The following is a 14,369-nucleotide window of genomic DNA, read 5'->3' on the forward strand; positions in this document are numbered from 1 at the left end:
ATATCCTTTAATATTTTATAGCTCTGACTTGTACTTCTAAAAGTACTAATTAATCTCACTAGATAAAAACTGGCACAAAATGGCACAAGTGAGACTAGCTCCATCCTTCCTCCCAGCAATCGTGTGCCAGTTCATCTTGAAGCATGTAATGATTTACTGTAATAGTTTTAGGCCCGTAATGGGGCCAATAACTGGCATCTGGAAGCTGTGAGGCTCTTTCCCAATGGATGCCATTCGCATAGAATTATTTAATTAATTAACAGCTCCACTAGCATAAGCCAGTAAAGGGTCCATTAAAGTTTTTATTTTAAATATCTTCCAAAGTAAGAACATATGCCGCATACTGTTTTTCCCTTGGAGAGTGCTTAAAGTTGCAACCTGTTTATCTTATGACTGATTTTCAGATTCCCCCTTAACCAGCTGCTTTTTGCTCACCTTTAGGATTCAACAGAGAGCGAACTGAGTGCTCAGCAGGAGCAGCAGAATAACATTCTACCTGCATGTGCTCATTCCCATGCAAGGTGCCAAACTCCTGCAACGAATGCCTGGCTGCATCCTTGCTGTTCCCAGACGTTACACGTGATCCACTTTCACTTGCCCACTTCTCTGCTGGAAAAAAAAAAAAAAGATAATAAATTAAGGTGTGGAGTTCATTTGGAATAAGCAAACTATCAGTGAGAAACAAACCACGACACACACTGAAGAGAGTTGGTCAAGTTTGTAAAAAGCATTTGAGAGCCCAGTCCCATGTAAAATGTGGAAAAGCTATCAGGGACCATAAAGCCAGCAAAGATGGATTTGGCCTGGTTACAGTGCCAATGGGTTTTGTTTCCCAAACGATGAAGATTCTGATCCTGACGTACAATTAAATGCAAACCAGGTGCTAATGGGTGCTGGTCTGCAGTAGGCTGAAGAACATGTCCATAAGCCTCCCTCCTTCTGCAAGGAGGTGAAATAGGAAATAAGAGTGGCTTCACTTGCCACTGTCCGGGCACACACAGGTGCAGCATGCAGCTCCGGCTTGGTGCCGTGCAGCAGGCATCATCTAAGGAGCTGCCCCATAAGGACATAGTAGACATGAGACTGGAGAACTTCTGACAAGCCAGCAATGTCATTTCACAATAACTGTCTAAAGTAAGCACTGCTAACTGGCATGGCACAGCGTTCACTCCCTAGTTCTGTGTTGTGATATATAGGACATGTCAAAAGTTACATAATCCTTGATGCGGCATCCTCTTCTCTCCTCTGGCTGTAATGTGCTGTGTCGTTCCTCCTCCCACTCTCTCTCCCACTGGCCCACAGCACAGCCTTCTGCCTGCAAGGCTTTTACCATGGTGTGCTGCAAGGCTATGGAAAAACACCAGTGCCCCGGAGCAGCTGTCACCTAGAGCCCTTCAGCCCGTGCCTCATCCCTGTGTTCCACCATGGATCATCCAAGGACTGTCAGAAACCCAGAGGAAGGCCAGCAAGATCTTCGTTTGATATCCTTCTGAGAGAGATGTCAGGTTCACTTTGCTGAGATGTCAGGTATGGGTGAGTGGAGAGGCAACTTTTTAATCTTGACCTTTCATGCTCTTGCCTAGGTAGACCCTCAAGCCTGACAAGCATGAAAAGTTCAGCACCCTGCTCACTCCCAAGTCCATCTGAGTCTCTGAAATTGCTCTTCAGCACAAACCCCCTGTTCGTCAGGACTTCTGGGCCATGGCAAGACCCCAGTGGTGGAGTCTTCCTCCTTAAGAAGGTAACAGTAGTCACTCCTGCCTTGCAGCCACAGCAGGGTCTACAAAGGAGGTGTTTCACACTTTTAGGCAGTTGCCCAATGCTAAGAGCACTCCCCAGGGTGCAGCACATGGACTTAGTTCCTTCTTCTGAAGGAGGACGTTCCAACATGCATCTCCCATTTGCCTCACCAGTACCTTACCCGCTATGATAATGCTTTCTCCTGGGCAGGGGGAAGGAAGGAGACTGAGAGTTCAGCACTGCTTGGGTCTGTATGACCTGTAATCTGCACAAACCCTACCAGAAATCCCTGGAGCAGAGGCCAGAGCTCAGGCTGTCTCCTCCCAGGAAAGTTCCACAACCAATAGGCCATGCAAGGTTATCTCAGCTAACTTCCCATATCAAGCAGCTAGATACCTAGATGACTCATGTAGGCAGCAGAGAAACAGGCATTTCCTGTCCTGAAAGGAGACAAATATCTCTCCCAAGTTCCTTTTTCTCTCCACCGACTGCACACGGAGCCTGAGGTGACTAACAGTGTCTTTGAAGTCCAGTTGTTCAATATCTAAATCAGGGCAGATGAGTTCCCCCTCTCCTCCCTCCACCCCTTTCCTGTCCTCTCTTTCTATCCCAGTAAACTTTCCATGTTGCCTCAGATCTCAAAGGAAGATCTGGGAGAGCACAATTATCCTAATCCCATGCAGAACAACAAGAGTTAGGGGCTGGAAGGCCGACCACAGTGCTGTGGGCTCAAACCATCTCCAGATCTGCTGCCACCCAGTGAATGTACAGAGAAGCTAAATGAGAGATGGTTTCCTTTCCCAGCTTACTTTAATAAACAAGACTGACCACTACTTAGTTTCTCGCAACAAACGCTGTAGACACCTATCTGCTGCAATGAACTGTAAAAAAATTATTAATTAATACTGTAATTAATACCCCATGAGTGCTCTGTGCTTCTGTGGAAAGCAAAGCGGTTATAAACCCAGTTAGACTGACTATTTTGCTTTGCTGATTTGTACTGCTCCAGTACTCCAGTGAATATACTCTTTAAATGAGATTTAGGCTTAATATTACTCATCTTCAAAGTACAAGAAGTATCCCACAGTAGCCATGACTTCAAGTTTATTGATTAGTGTTCATTTACAAATAAATTGTCTGAAGGTGGAATGGATGTTAAGCACATCTATCAATAATTTAAAGTAAAATACCTCTAACAACTCTAATGGCTTAAAATGAAAGAGAGGAGATTTAGATTAGAGATTAGGAAGAATTTTTTTCCTGTGAAGGTGGTGAGGCACTGGCACAGGTTGCCCAGAGAAGTCATGGAAACCCCATCCCTGGAGGTGTTCAAGGCCAGGTTGGAGGAAGCTTTGAGCAACCTGATTCAGTGGAAGGTGTCCCTGTCCATGGCAGGGGGGATTGGCTATGGATGATCTTCAAGGTCCCTTCCAACCCAAACCATTCTATGACTCTATGAACAGGTTTTGCAGCTAAACTAAAACCAAACAGCAGAAGTCAAAACACTCATACCTAAAGTTACACTTAAAATCCAAAGAGGTTAAGATTATAAAATGCATTCTGTAGCAAATATATTCCTCGGTAGAATTTATTTAATGGGAAAAACACATGTTCTGTCATAAGAAATAATTTTGTCTGGCTACAGCCATAGATTTTGACTTGGAGACCACAGGCAAATCCAAAGACCCTGTGTGGGACCTTTGTGTGCAGATCTCCTACCTCCTCATCCAGCCTTTAGATGAACCTTCCATTTATTTTCTAAGTTTGCAAATACAGTAGACTGAACCTCTGAAAATATTAAGACATTCTTTGATTCTCTGCTGTGAGAGAAAACGCAATTCACAGCCTGAGAACTTCCAGACATGAAAGCATGATGGTGTGATTTGCTGTTTCCAGTAGTGTCACCAGAGGATCAGTGAGTGCTGTTAAACCCATATGACAGAACTTTCACTGGACATATGCCGTATAATGTAAAAACACTCAAAGGATTAACAGCAATCGGGGGATATCTCTCTAGCTGTGCACATACAGCAGATCTACAAAGAAGGGATTAGAGATGTAGGATATGAACCTGCAAGGAAGAAAATACAGTGGAGAAAGAAATGAAACCATAAGAGAAAGGCTATCCTTGTATTTGTAAAATTTCGTACAAATCCCTGTGTTACAGGATGGCTTATTTGTATTGCAGAAATATCTGGAGATCCTGCAATAAAAGATCAGTCACAAGAGGCTGCATTTTGTACTACCTGATCATGAAAAAAGAGTCTGTGCCCTGGAGCTTGCAGTCCAAGAGCAATTTCTTTCAAGTGCATCCGCATGGTTGTACTGTCAATGTGTGGGAATCCAGTCCCAGGAGCTAGCCCAAAATAGCTATTTAACAAGAAACATCTCTATTCTTTTGATGCTCATTATTAAAATAAAACACCCTTATCATGAATTTTAACAAGACCCATGCACTCCCTAGCTAGCTTTACTTCATCGCCTTCTTATCTAGAAAGTTTTTCCTAATGTCAAATCTAAATTTCATTAGCTGCAATAGAAGCTGGTTCCAACTTTCCCCGATACCCATGGGGAAAGATTTATCACTATACTCTTTACAATAAACTGTAACATATTGCAAGATTTTTATCATGTCTTTTCTTTAGACTCTGCTGTTCCCAGACTAAACAAACAATCCTTTCAACATTTCCTCCTAGGTTGTTCCTTCTATGCCTCCGATATTTCTAGTGTATCTCTCCTGGATTCTCTCCAGTTTGTCTACATTTTTCTTATAGTGCAGTGCCCAAAACTGGACACTGTATTCCAGCTGAGGCCTTACCGGTGCCAAGTGGAGTAGAATAATTACCTCCTATGTCTTAGGTTGCAGTCACACATCCTGTTCTGCCGGCAGCTGAGCTGGGTGAAAAGAAATAAACTTTTCACCCACTCCAGCTGCTTATCACCCCCCCCCAGCTGCAGGCTCCCCCCCTCCCAGGTCAGCCGACATAACTGCCATATAAACACTCCCTAACACAACCTGGGAAAATGATCCAGGTTGGAGCTAATAATTCAAATAACAGGTCTTTTCTCATCATAAGTTTAACAGATGCAGGTAATGCTGAGGTATAAGCAGGTGTGAAGAAGCTGAAACTGGAGAGGCTTTTTATCAGGGAGTGCAGGGATAGGACAAAGGGTAATGGTTTTAAGCTGAAAGAGGGGAGATTTAGGATAGATATCAGGAAGAATTTTTTTCCTGTGAAGGGGGTGAAGCACTGGAACATGTTGTCCAGAGAACTCATGGATGACCCATCCCTGGAGGTGTGCATGAGGCTTTGAGCAACCTGATCCAGTGGAAGGTGTCCCTGTCCATGGCGGGGGGGGGGGTTGGAACTAGATCGTCTTTAAGGCCTCTTCCAACCCAAACCATTCTATGATTCTATGAAAAGGCTGAAGAGAGCAGCAATGCCTTGACAGGTTTTCACTCACTTCTGCAGCCACCTTAGAGTAATGATGTTTTGCGTCTGCTCGCAGCGCTGCACAGAACAAGGGCACGGGGCTTACTTGTGCCACAGTACAAATTTCTACTGCTTTCCTCCACTTACTCCACCCATAGAGAACACCTAGCAGGACACCACTCAATCTTCTCTTGCTGGCAGGAGAAATACAATCGAACAACTTGGAAATATTGTACCGATCATACTGGAGAAGAGCATCTCTTTTCTTAACTCACAGCTTCTGCAAAGATAGGGTGGAGGCCTGAGTTAGCTGCTGATCGGTCTCACAAGCCCTCTGCTCCTCTGTAGAGCAGAGTGTTTCATGCTCCGAGGAATGAAGACTTGGGAAAACAACAATGCTAAGATACTATTGTTGTGGAACAGCATAAGTTGAGGACTAAGGGCATTTCTATACAAACCAGGACCACAAGATGCAGCAAGACCGTTCAGCAAAGTAACCGGGAGAGACTCCCTCCCACAGCTATGTTTCATTTTGCTGTTCAGACAGAGTTGCACTCATTTTTGTTTATTGCCTTCAGCTCCTGGAGCACCTGCAAACCACCATTTGATTATCCATGCATCCTTCGTCTGTCCATCTTCATTCCCTGTTTTCCTCTTTCTTGTCCATTTCCAACTCCTTCCATTGAAACTTCCCTCCAGTGGCTTCCTTCTTATTTTCTCAGGCTCCTCTCTGCCACCTTGCCATTCTCCTCCTGGCACCACCACAGCTCCTATTGACCGTGTGCATGCACTGCTCTGCCCGGGCACAGCTGTGATGACTCTGTTCATGCTGCAAACCGTGTCTATTTTCTCAGGCTCCTTGGAAGGGGAGGGTTAGGTAGAGCAAGCTGATGACAGGATGAAGTAATAGGAGTAGGGATGAGGTGAAGTTCTTGTTCTGTCTTGAACACAGACTGCCAATCATGCCATAATTGAAGGTGGTTCTAGGCAGGGAACAGCTTTTTAGCCCACCAAAATTAGACCAGTAAATGGAACTTCTCTATGGGCTAATCAGTATTTGAACCCATTTCTCTAGAGATAAAAGGCACAGCTCAATCTCCTGATTTGAGAGGTCATACGGAATACAAATCAACTTTCATGTATTAATTTGAAATGTTTTTATGTAGGGGATTTTTTTCTTTTTAATCTACTTGTTAGTGCCGTGTGCCTAAACTGGAGCTGCGAAGTGACTTTTTCTCACTAGAGGCTAAATAAAGAACTGTACTCTTTTTATAAATGTCCTAAGCTCTGCCAGAAGGCTGGCAGTGAAAGAGGCTGGCAGGAGACAGGCATAGTCTCTGTTCTGTATCACGGAAGTAAGACCAAGGACGCTGGCCAGTGCCTCCCATCCACGAGAATGTGACCAATTAACGCATAGATGATGTCATTGGATGGCAAAAGCACTTCCCTCGCAGCTCACCCTGCTCTGCCAGCTCCAGCCTTCAGTGTATTTTCCTCAGTCTGGTCCATGTACTGTAATAACTAAGTCAACTGGAAAAAATATTGAAGAAAAGACTGAGGAAAAACAGAGTGTAGGGGCAGCTGGAGCCAGCAAAGAAGGCACACACTGAGCGCTATAAAGAAGCTTTGTGCAGCAGCTCCTCTCAACTTCAGGATATTTAGTTCCACAGGAGTTGGAGAAGATGGGTAATAAGCTGGCCTTTATTTCAAGGGATATCCCTTGTAGTCTCAGCTGCATAAAGATCAGCCTTTGGGTATGCGGAAACAGTGCTAACAGTATCTCTCTTTCAGTACCTCCTGCTGCTCACTCCATTGAATGGCCTTGGTCCAGCTAGAGAGAAAAAAAGCCTTCCAGCCCAAACTAGCCATCAGTCTGAAGGAGAAGAGGTGATGAAAAGAGGCTGCGAGTGATGAAGCGAAGTAACAATTTATAGAAAGGTACATGACCACAGCACTCAGGTGCCTGCTCAGGAACAGCGCCCAGTACTGCTAATCCTGAACACGAGGAGTGTGTGCCTGTGCTTCCTCAGCCCAAAGCACCACGTACCCGGAGCAGGCAAGGAGAGCACATCTCAGCTTCATGCACACGAAGTGCCCTGCGTGCAGGATCAGGGAGAACCAGCCTGGGCATGGGATGTGTGGGATGAGGCTGCTCCAAGATCAAGACAGGAAGACGAAGGTCAGGGAGGGACGTGGTCAGGCTCATCATCACTCAGGCAAGGACCCAGGATGTGGACTGATGCAAAGGCAGTTCCTGAGCAGAGGTCAACCTCCCATGGGGCTTCTCCCAGACTGGCTGCACAGGTCCTCTCCCAGCAATCTGCTCCCAGGCTGCAGCCAGGCTGCATCTGAGCTGGCCTGGAGCACCAGCACACAAACACTTGGAGATGAGGTGAGGTTTTGCAGGGACTGTCAGTGCATCCAGGCTCTGGATATATCTATGTAACTACTTATAGATTTGACCTAAAGAGGCGACTACTTGACACAAACTACGAGACATCTAAATGGCTCTGTGTAATTCAGGAGTGCATATGTATTTGCAAATCAGTTTTGTATTATTGTGAATCAACGCATGTAATGCCAACCACGCATATATAGAATCCTAGAATCATTGAGGTTCAAAAAGACTACTAAGATCATCAAGTCCAACCATCAAGCCCAACACCACCATGCCTACTAAACCATGTCAGCAAGTGCCACGTCTACAGGCTTTTTGAACACCTCTGACTCCATCACTTCGCTAGGCAGCCTGTTCCAATGCTTCATCACTCTTTCAGTAAAGATATTTTCCCTAATATCTAAACTAGACCTCCCCTGGAAAAACTTGAGGCCATCTCCTCTTGTCTTATCACTTCTTACCTTGGAGAAGAGACCAGCACCCTCCTCACTACAACCTCCTTTCAGGTAGTTGTAGAGAGCAATGAGGTCTCTCCTCAGCCTTCTCTCCTCCATACTAAACAACCCCAGTTCCCTCAGCTGCTCCTCTTGTGTTCCAGACCCTTCAGGAGCTCCATTGCCCTCCTCTGGACACACTACAGTACCTCAATGCCCTTCTTGTTCTGAAGGGCCCAAAACTGAGCACAGGATTCAAGATAGGCCTCACCAGTGCCAAATATTGAGGCATGATCACTTTTCTACTCCTGCTGGCCACACCATTTCTGATACAAGCCAGGATGCTATTGGCCTTGTCTACCTGGGCACACCGTTCACATATAAATTCAAATTGGCTTTGTGTCATGGTGAATCAAAACCTGTAGTGCTGGTTATGTATATATACAAATTCCAACTGGTTTTGTGTTATTGTGAATCAATATATGTATTGCTGATGACACCTATCCAAGTTTTTATGTTTTATAGCTGATGAGGGAGAGCCAGGTTTTGAGGATGGATGGGAAGAAGAAGCAGCCTTACAAGTATTGAGCAGAATGTCCCAGGGACCAATGTGTTAAACTGATCAAAAAAAACGTTTAACATTTCACTTGGAAAGAAATTAAAAATGCAATTGCCTTGAACGTATCACAAGGGAAGGCCGCTCGTAGTGTTCTGTTGTGCTAGGCAAGCCAGAAAATGTTCACACTTCCTTTTAACCACAGTCACCTGCACACAGTTAGCGAACATTTTTCTACCCTCATAATTTTGTTCCCAAGCCTCTGCTTTTCTGCTCTACCTCCATCAGGCTTTAAGTCTGGTCTCCAGTCTGATGTGACAGCGATGAAGAACAAATAGATGCCAGATTGCTGGTGGGAGCCCTTGCCAACTGCGACATTGCTGGTAGCTGGAATGTGCTAAGACAAAGGGAGAGCAAAATAGCCCAAGTTTTTCAGATGCAGTTGGAAGATTCCAGGGGACTTATCTCTGCCTTGTGAAACACTTGGCAGATCTTCCAAATGGTGAAATGTAAAGTGACACTAAGTGAAATAAGCTACTTTATAATTCAGCTATAAATGTCTTCAGGAGCCATGTGACTGAATTATAAATTGTTTAATAAAATAAAAGTTCTTCTTGTTCTAGAAGGCTTTTCTTTTTAATGGCTACCTCAGATGTTCAGTTAAATGTATTGTGACCAATGCCATTATCATTTTCCTTTATCTCAAAATCACCTAATAAACCATTAGTGGGCTGAGAATTTCATATGCGCAAATGCAGTAATACTGAACTCTTTTCCTGTGGACTTCAACTTCCATTTCCACTCACCAGAAATACAAAAAAAAAAGTGGAGACAAGGGCTAGACGTAATAGGTAAAACTGGCCCAGAGTAAACACAGGCTCAAAAAATCAAAAAATGGTTAGGCATAACTTTAATGCAGGAGGACAGGAAAGAAAAACAAGTGGAGAAAAAGAAGAAAGCAAGCAGAACTAACTACTTTTAGAATGGGAGTTTGCCCATGTAATGAAAGGGATTACATCACATTTGTCTGCAGCAGTGAAGGGCTGAACTCAGTGACCTCAAATATCCCTTCCAGCTTCTCAGGCACACAGATATCATTTCACTGAGCACAAAAGAAATACCTGACCCTGCTTCCTTCTGCCACTGAACCAAACAATGCAGGCTGTCTGTGGGCAGGAGAAGCAATTTATGTACTGACTGCTTCTTTAGAAAGGTACTCAGAGTGTTATCCATGCTCTGCAACCTCTGCATTTAGGCAGAATTTAGGCACCTTAGTCCCAGAGGTGGCAAAGGGACTGCCTCAACACTTTCTTTGCCTAATCCTTGAGGAGCCCTTCTGCTCAGTTTGAAAGCCCAGTTGATCTATCATCTAAGCTCTTCTGCAACATAGATTGAGGCCAAATCCTACAAAGTACTTGAAAGATCACCAGAAGGGCGTACTCGGGAGACTCTGACAAATGCTGACGGCAACACAGCTATAAAGGTGAAATCTCTCCAGTCTTTTTCATAGCAACTTGGACACACTCTTGGGAAGCAGCAGAAGTACACTGCAGGCTTTGTTCAGCATAGTGCCACCGGTTGTGTTTCTTGACAAGAGCAAACCTGGCTCCATTAGAGGAGAGGTTAATAGAATCATAGAATCATTTGTGTTGGAAGGGACCTTAAAGGTCATCCAGTTCCAATCCCCCTGACATGGACAGGGACAACTTCACTGGATCAGGTTGCTCAAGGCCCCATCCAAACTGGCCTTGAACACCTCCAGGGGATGGGGCAGCCACAACTTCTCTGGGTAATCTGTGCTAGTGCCTCACCAGCCCCACAGGAAAATATTTCTTCCTAATCTCTTCCTCCAGGGCGAAGAGCCCAAAGGACAGTAGTTTTCTTGCCTTGAGGCAAGGTCTGGAGCTTTGGGAGAGGGAAGGAAGAGAGTGAATGCAAATGGAGCATTTAGCACTGTCTGCATCCCACCAACTCTTCTCTCACCTAGGAAAGCTGACTGGCTTTTTGACTCACTCTCTGCACGCAAAATCTAACCATTTAATCTAGGTGACCTGGCTTGTCCTGCCAGAGTCAGTTCCGTAATTTCAGCTTTTGTAATGAGTAATGGGGACCTAAATTAGGTGGTCTCTTTTTCTGAGCTCAGTTCCTTACCCCAGCTTCTTTGGTGTAAGGTGACCGTTGCAATTAGCAGCACTGTGACTAACTGGATAATAATAGTTTTAGGCTGTGCTGCACAGATTTTACAAGTATTTCAAAATGCCGCTGAGCTTTACAGTGCCTTGCTTTTCCCTGCAGACTGAAGGAACCACATCCACCAGCCCTGTGAACCAGGTATGTCGGCTGGCAGCGTTAATTCACCACAGGTATTGTTTCCCCCTTTGTGGATGCCATCTCTGTCTCTCCTTCAGGTTGTAAGTCATACTGAGTTACTCATTCCTCAGAGCAGCTGGTATTCAGCAGAATAAAATACCCCTTCTTCAGTATTTTGTATTGTTACTTTTGTATTGCCGTTTTGGGAAGAAATGGGTGTATGGGCCACTTGCAGAAACTCAGCAAGGGCTGTTGTTCCTGCCGAGCTCCTGCGGGCAATGTAGAACAAGCAGGCTCCGAGACCTCCTCCTTTGCAGAGGCAAGATCCAGCCCAATAGTTCCTGGGATGCATATGGCTGCATCTCAGCATCCCACCAACTTCAAACACTCCGGCTGCAAGGTGGATACAGAGGTGCTCACTTAGGTTTCTTCCTGTTCCTTTTTCCACTCTGATTTTTAACTTTGTCAGCACAGACAGGTGCAGACAGATGTGAGCTCACCCTGCCCGTACTCCAAGCCAAGCAAACTTGTGCCAGCCCCTGTCTAGGAGCCACAGAGCTATATTTGCATGGCTCAGTGCCCAAGCTAATATTCCTGCCGAGAAGGCACGGCAGAAGGAGCTTGTATCTCTCTGCACTGAGCCTAACAGGCCTGCCCTGGAAAGTTGAGGAACAGATATCTCTCTTGGATAACAGATACATTTTTCTTAAATATGAATACAGGCACAAAAGCCAAGGGCTCGGATCATTTCAGGAGAGGCTCTGTCATCATTCTCTGAAACCGCCACGGATCAGTCTGGCAAAGACCCTAGGAAGAGTCCAGTAAAAGCCAAGATGCTGTGGAGCTGGCCGCCTCCTTACCTCTGCTCTCCCAGTCCAGATTGCCTATGTTTACCTCCCCCTCCTTGAGGGAAATGGAGCATAATGTGCACTTTCCTAATGCAATTTTGGCCAGCAGCTATTGCTTGAAAGCTTTGTGGTGGACTGACATTAAAAAATGATAAATCTGTTAAAAAAGGTAACACTTTTCTAGAACACAGTCACACATTATATCCTATTTTGATAGAAAGAGAACTGTACCAGCATCCTTCAGCACATATGTAGGGATGTCAAAGAAAGAGAATAATTTTATAAAGAAAATCCTGGCTGCTAATAGAAAGTTTCCTATCCAATCCTTTGTATACCAATATAGTGACTCAAGGCTGTTTCTATTGCAATATATAAATGCATTCAGCCTTTCTTTGTGCAACAGCTACTTGGCTTACCCTGCTAAGACCTAACTTCCAATCTTTGTCACCAGGTGGAAAAGGTCCAGCGAAAAAGCCCAGTGCCAATGTACCCAGTTTTCTCAGAAACATAAGGAGAATTAGTTACTTCTTAGTTTGGACTACCTACAGGTAAAAAATTTTCCGAACGATTTTCTATTCAGTAACCAAAGGTCAGCAGCTAAATAAATCTACTTCCATATTCTAAAACTCCTGTGATTGTCACACCCAAAAAACATAACTCTTTTTTTTCTGTTGCTCTCTCTCTAACCATCATAAACCAATAGCAGCATGTGGTGCAATGGGAATGACAGACAATTCTCATAAGTTAAACAGACTTCATCAAGAGGGTGGCTACAGAAAGCGGGAGAGGGACTCTTTATCAGGGATTGCAGGGATAGGATGAGGGTCAGGATTTAAGCTGAAAGAGGGGAGATTTAGATTAGATATTAGGACATAATTATTTACTGTGAGGGAGGTGAGGCACTGGCACAGGTTGCCCAGATAAGTCATGGGTGCCCCATCCCTGGAAATGTTCAAGGCCAGGCTGGATGAGGCTTTGGGCAACCTGATCCAGTGGAAGGTGTCCTTGCCCATGGCATGAGGGTTGGAACTGGATGATCTTTAAGGTCCCTTCCAACCCAAACTATTCTGTGATTCTATGATTCAATGATTTTGAAAAGTAGTGAGCTCTAGCCACACCTGACAGATATTCAAAGTTTTAGTGATGTTCTCTTTATTGCAGAAGCCTTTCTATTGTAATCTGTCTTCATATAAGCCCGTGCAGAAGTCAATATGAATAAAAAGCAATAGCTGAAATCTTCAAGCCCTTGGGAAAAAATCAAAAGTAGAAATTGGAATTGCCTGATGTTTTCTTTCTGCATCTGGATGGATCAGCATGGAAGGAGCACCTGGAATAAAAATGGTCATCATATCATTGTGATTCCAGAGACTGCAGCTATCATCCCATTGCATATTCTTGGGAAAGTCCATTCTGAAAAGGCTACACTGTAGTGAGATGCTTGAAATATTATGTTGGCTGTGACATGCAACAAACATCTATTCATTAAAGTCTTGCAATTGTGACCCAGCCCTTCATCTTGCACAAGATCTATAAAAAAGGCTGAGTGACTACAAATGTGTCCCTTGAAGCAAATTATGGAAGACATTATAGGAAGACTGGTTTCTAGCCAGCTTTTCCAGCTTAATGAATTCCTTTCAAGGATGTGTGAAAGCTCCACTGAGACCAATGGTGAGTATCCTTGGACTCCTCTAGGAAGATTTTATAAGGGGTCCCAACTATTGTATTCTTATTTTTCTTCTATTTTCAGAGAGCAGTTAGAAAACAATTTGAAATGGTAATGCTACATTTCAAGCACTTTTCACTGTGAGAACAGACCTCACTGATCCATGAAAAATCAGCAAAAGGCTCTTGGACAGATCCAGTTTTATCATGATAACAATCAGCACGCAAATTATTACAATTTGTGTGCTGCGCATTCTGGAAGAGATTAAAAAAAAATATTTTCCTGCATCTTGCACTTTAAAATCCCATTCGTTTCATCAATGCACAGCTCTGGACTTTCAGTATGTTCCTACAGACACCAGCTATACAGAGAAATGGAAAAATAATAGTAACAGTCAAGGAAGACTTTGCTCAGGTAGTTGTCTTATATTTATGATACCTCTTGCAGCAACAGGATAGTGATCTGTAGCGTCTCTCTAGAGAATGGTTTGCTCTTTCAGAAACCACTGCTTCAATCTTTCCTGCCCAAGATGTCAGGATGGGCAGAGGAAATGAGGGAGAGAAATTATGAATGATATGGAGTGAACCTACTAAGGGCAATGAATGGGAAAAAGAGGGATATTTCATCTGGGAAGGAAAAGGCACAGGGCAATGGAGGAAAAGAAAGAGAACAGGGTATAATAAGCACACAGAAAGGATGGGAGATGACTGAATGGAATCAAAACCAGAGAAGGGAATGAAGTTTTAGCTGTAAAGCTCATCAGAGGTTCTTTAGGTGTGTGTCTTCCCATACAGTTGTAATAGAATATCCCAATATTTTCACTTGGGTACCAGAGCAAGACATGAGGCACATAGAGTTAACAAAATATTACAGACACTAGCACATGCCAGACCAACCACATACACTGTGCCGGACCTTGTCAGATTAATCCCTGCAAGTGCTGCTGGTACAATACTTTGTAAAGTGCTACAGAAATGGTAACTCTT

This window comes from Cuculus canorus, chromosome 2, assembly GCF_017976375.1.
Source record: "Cuculus canorus isolate bCucCan1 chromosome 2, bCucCan1.pri, whole genome shotgun sequence".
NCBI classification, from domain to species: Eukaryota; Metazoa; Chordata; class Aves; order Cuculiformes; family Cuculidae; genus Cuculus; species Cuculus canorus.